This window comes from Silene latifolia, chromosome 11 (genome assembly GCF_048544455.1).
Source record: "Silene latifolia isolate original U9 population chromosome 11, ASM4854445v1, whole genome shotgun sequence".
NCBI lineage: Eukaryota > Viridiplantae > Streptophyta > Magnoliopsida > Caryophyllales > Caryophyllaceae > Silene > Silene latifolia.
The window spans coordinates 123,409,098-123,414,116 of NC_133536.1; the positions used below are offsets into that span (position 1 = coordinate 123,409,098).

Below are 5,019 nucleotides of genomic sequence, written 5' to 3' on the forward strand. Positions count from 1 at the left end.
TACCGTCCAATAACTTGACCCGTCCAACCCTTATTTTTAGCAGATTTGGACACAAAATATTCTAAATAATGGATCGTGGGATGGACAAGCCCGACTTGATTAAGTAAACGGTCCTGACATGAACAGGATCTTCTCCGAATGGGCCAATCCGCCCGACCTATAAAAAATAGAAGATAATAAGATGTTGTTTGGTCTTACTTATATGAGAGAGCTTTCCGTTTTAAAAATGACCTTTTCATTAACTACTTCTGGGAAAATTGCGAGTGTGGCATAATTTAAAAAAAAAATTGTTTTCATTAATTTAATAAGTTTGGCCAAATTTTTGAACAATTTGATTTTTGCATGTGATAGACTATTGTGTAAGGGAAGTGTTAGGGCGACAACGGATGTTGCCCAGTTTCGGTAACATCCTAATTAAAAAAAATGAAAAAAATGAAAAGTAGTTAAAGTTTTTGCGCCAATATAATATGGATAAAATAGTAATTCACCATCAATTATATTAATAAGGTAAAATCATAACAAACACATCTTTATCTTCATCAAATCATAGTTTACCTTACGAAAATTTTTCTCCACTGGATTCATAATTGTTAAGGTAGCTAACAACCGGAAATATATTCCTAACTTAAAAATGTAATCTGATCTTAGATCAACACTGTTGTTCGTTGAGTTTGCACTAGGCGTATGGTTTCATGCAGTCTATTTGAATTGAAGACTACATATTTGTCGTATCAATTTCCACTATTTCTTTGAGTTCTTTCTCAGATTGCTATTTCACGGACTAAAGTAAAATTAATACGGCTAACTTAAGAGGTGCGGTATCCATTTTTAATATCTGCCCCACTGATATCCCTACGGCCTCGCTCCACCACTGCTCATAGAACTTAATACATAAACAAATGTCCGAGACAAAGAGAGTATTTTTTTTGTACTAGCTATTACACGGCGAATAGCCACCCCAAAAATATCCTCCCTAAGAATGGTACGTAACTCTGTAGTTGAAAAATCTAAATGTGTGGGTATGGTACTCGAGGTAACTCCTTTGTTTGCAAGCAAATCCGCTACTCTGTTAGCTTCTCTGAAGGTATGCTCTCGTTTGATCGCTCAACTGTTTCCTCATATCAAATCTTTACACCTTCGGACAATGAACTTTAGATTGTTGATCACAAGCTGATCTTCATTAATAAGGCTCACACAAGGAGAATTGTCCATATGTATAAGTAGTTTCTTTATACGGAGATCTTTAGCCCTTTCTAAGCCGACTAGTAAGGCCAGAATTTCAGCTTTCATAGACGAGCACGAACCACCTAAAAAAAATAAGCTGTAATAAAATTACCAGTTTCATCACGGAAAATACCTCCACCTCCGACTGGACCTGGCACTACTACAAAACTCGTTATGGACATCAGACATTTTGGTATATGGACATCGGATACACACCCAATGTAGAGTTTGGTCATGTCCATTGTGGATTAATGTACATCGGATTTTAAACCGATGTCCATTAAAATTTGCACAACGGATTTCTATATATCTGATGTCCATATATATTAATATACATCAGTGTATAGTTATAATCCGATGTCTTTTAGTATTATGTACATCAGTGTTTTGCTGTAATCTGATGTTTGTTGCTGTTATGTACATCAGTTTACATAGAACTCTGATATCTTTATGTACCTATATTCATCAGTGTTTACCTAAAATTTGATGTACATAATTTTTTTTATATATAAAAAAAATAGAATATTATGCTTATCGTCACCCAAGACATTAGCGCTCCACATTAGCACAAAAACAAGATGACTAGATAATCAACCAAAAAAATCAATTTATACAATCAACCAATTTATTCAATACATTCCTACCTAATGTGTCGATTTTATTTAGACAGCTAACCTATCAACAAAATAGAAACCGGATGTTAAAAAATATATCCAAGAGGCGAGACTATTAGGCGCAACCAACTTCTTGATAGCCTGATCTCGTCATCCATTGGCTGGTAATCAACACGGCGGACATGTAGAACCTGCATAAATAATCAAATTGTCAATAGATAACTTCAGATCCTATACCAAACCAACATTCCTCCTCACATGCAACTTTTCATCTGTCAACTTTGTCAAGTATGTCCATCAAAGATAATCAAAGAAGTAATAGCTTATGCCCATTCATGACAATACCAGATGCACTGAATGAAGTCGTGGATGCAGCAGTCATGACTAAATTTGTTGCCAAATATACACACATTCTAAAAACCTAACCTGTGCATGTGTGCAATGGTGTTTGGGTACTTATGTCCCTTAGCCTGACAGTAGTGTCGCCTGAACCACTGGCTAACATTTTGCCATCCGGACTAAATGCAACTGAAAGCACGGCTTCGGTGTGACCTGCAGAGCATTAATCAAGCGGATAATCAGGATGCTTGAATAACAACATTCAGATGTTTGAGAACTTAATAATGAGCACAATCAAGCCAGCATCACTGATGTATATATATTCTCAATAGAAGTCGGAACAAAGATTGCTAGTTAAGAGGCGATAAGCATAACAAACAATGCTTTTATTTGAAACAAGTAGACAACAAACCTAACTAATGTCATTTTTAGGAAGCAGAAATCGTTCTCTTTTTTGGAAACCATGTTTATTGTGTTCTATTTGTCACCAGGTATGTCCCCTGATTATAGCCTAACTGATGGTGTTTTTACCATTGTATTATCAATATGCTCGGCCAAACAAAATAATTGGACAGTACAAAAACTTTATAGACGAGAACTGAAGTAGGCAACAAGTGAATGGTTCATAAGATGAGATTGCACCAAATAAGCTATTTAGGAGGAAATAGAACATTAAAATTGATCTAGATCACTCAAAATAACAGAGAGGAAGCGGTATTGATAATAAATTACCAGCTACTGTAGCAGAACAGCGATTAACAGGACGGATGCGGAAGATTGCTTGAGGTTGATAAACAATCTGTACTACCTTCTCCACACAAACTGATCATACACCAAGTATCAGTAAACTCAGGTATAATAAATAGAATAAAATTAACCATTGAAACCTGACTAGAATTACTGAAAAAGTATTAACCTTTATTTTTCTGAAGATAATCTCCAACTCCAACGACAAGTTCATGATCGGATATGTAAAATACATAAGGTAGCTTCTCGTCCTGTAATAACAGAAGATCATGGTCATTGTTTACACTAATAGTTGATAAATAAATTGAATAGCAATGCTAGTTCTAGTTAAGCCAATCTTGTATATGGACTGTTATTAGGAGGTTCATCAAGCCACTAAAACTCAAAAAAAAGATGTTATAAAACAACAATGCTTGGACCAATGACAAAGTGAACTTATCATTCCTCAAGTTCAAATAACAACCCACTCCCTATCTCTATCGCATCAACGATCTGTTTGAACTAATAGCCAAATGAAAGTGCAGCATCACCTAAACGAAGCTCTCATAAGTCATAAGTCCATCGAGTATACAAGGTACCCATACCAATTTTCCATCTATCATTCGGCTATCTTCCCTGTCCACCTACCTAATCACAAATAATTCTGAAAGAAGGAATCTTGCAACTCCAACCAATCCATACAAACCCTTCCAAGGGTAATGAACTATCCCCATTTTACCAGTAACAACAAAAATAACAAGGATGCTTCTTTGTAACCGACTTCCCTAATTGACTACCCTCATAATTAAAACATTAAAATGGGGAAATATTACTGACCAAACTAACCTTGCCCACATTATTTTCATGTATTATAAACCAACAAAGTTCCTTATTCAATATTTAACTTAAATGATACTATCTGCAAGTTAAGGTAGTATTGTGATTGCTTTTGGAGCAAAGCTATGAACAAACACAAAAAAAAAATGAACTTTTTTCTAATAATTGATGAAATGAGCATTCAGCTGAACGATCTCATACCTTAAAGATGTTAGCAAGGCACGCAAATCAGATACAATCAAGCGCTCTACAACCTGAATTCGACCAACCCTAATTGGAAACCATAAACCCTAATTAGAAAATCCTATGAGCATTAGGTAAAAATAAATATACGAAGAATCACACCGTAATTTCAAGAGCAACTCGCCCATACAATCATAAAACAATAGAAATAACACTATACTACAACTAGTTTAGGATAAATTCAAATTTTTAAAAACAATACACACAAATTCTAATTGACTAAATTGAAACTACTGAAGTGAGAGTTTATACCTATTTTATGTAGAAGAGAATGATGATTGACGGTTGACGATTGACGGTTGACGATTGACGATAGTGGGGGATGCGATTAGGATTTGCCTGAAGATAGAAGAAAGGGTGGAAGGCAACGCTAGATGATGGAGGGTTCTGCGTTGGAGTTTCTGTGACAAACTGAAGGGTTTGCTTAAGAGGCAACTGATGAATGGTTTTCAGAGAAGCTAAGAAGTTATGTCATACATTGATCTCACCAGTTTCCTCGTTAAAGTAAAACCGATGCTACATAAATATTATTTAAATACATTGACATCGGTTTCAATAAAACCGATACAATTGAAATAAATTAACATCGGTTTTTAAACAATTGATGTGAAAAACTGATGTAAATAATAAAAATAAAATAACTAACCTCGTTTTCTTTTTAAAATCGATGTCAATAAGTAATGGTAGATTATTTACATTATTTTTACTGAGAAATGATGTTATAATGGCGATGTTAATAGGACTTTTTCTACTAGTGAGGGAGTACGGGGTTGAGGACGGGGTTGGTAGCCGGAGGGAGGGAGAGTGAGTACGGGGTTTTGGGGGTTAGGGTTTGAGAGTGAGAGTGAGGGAGAGGATTTGGGAAAGAATGTATGTAGTCGAAATTATAAGTGATGGCGGTGAGGCAAATATTTTTGTCGTCTATAATTTTCACTTTAGATGCACATCGGTTAAATGCAATGTTCCATGTCCATGACTTTTATATAGACATGGGTTTTATTAAACATCACATGTCCTTTAAAATCAGAAATAATGA

General features: G+C 35.2%; 1 long non-coding RNA gene across 1 annotated transcript; it reads right to left on the bottom strand.

The window, feature by feature from the left end:
• Nucleotides 1–1,787: 1,787 nt before the first annotated feature.
• Nucleotides 1,788–4,484, bottom strand: LOC141611893 (uncharacterized). Its single transcript, XR_012528860.1, has 6 exons — nt 4,236–4,484; nt 3,942–4,010; nt 3,094–3,175; nt 2,910–2,999; nt 2,265–2,390; nt 1,788–2,029 (listed from the first exon to the last, which is right to left on the bottom strand). It is a non-coding gene; the product is annotated as an uncharacterized LOC141611893 (long non-coding RNA).
• Nucleotides 4,485–5,019: the final 535 nt, after the last annotated feature.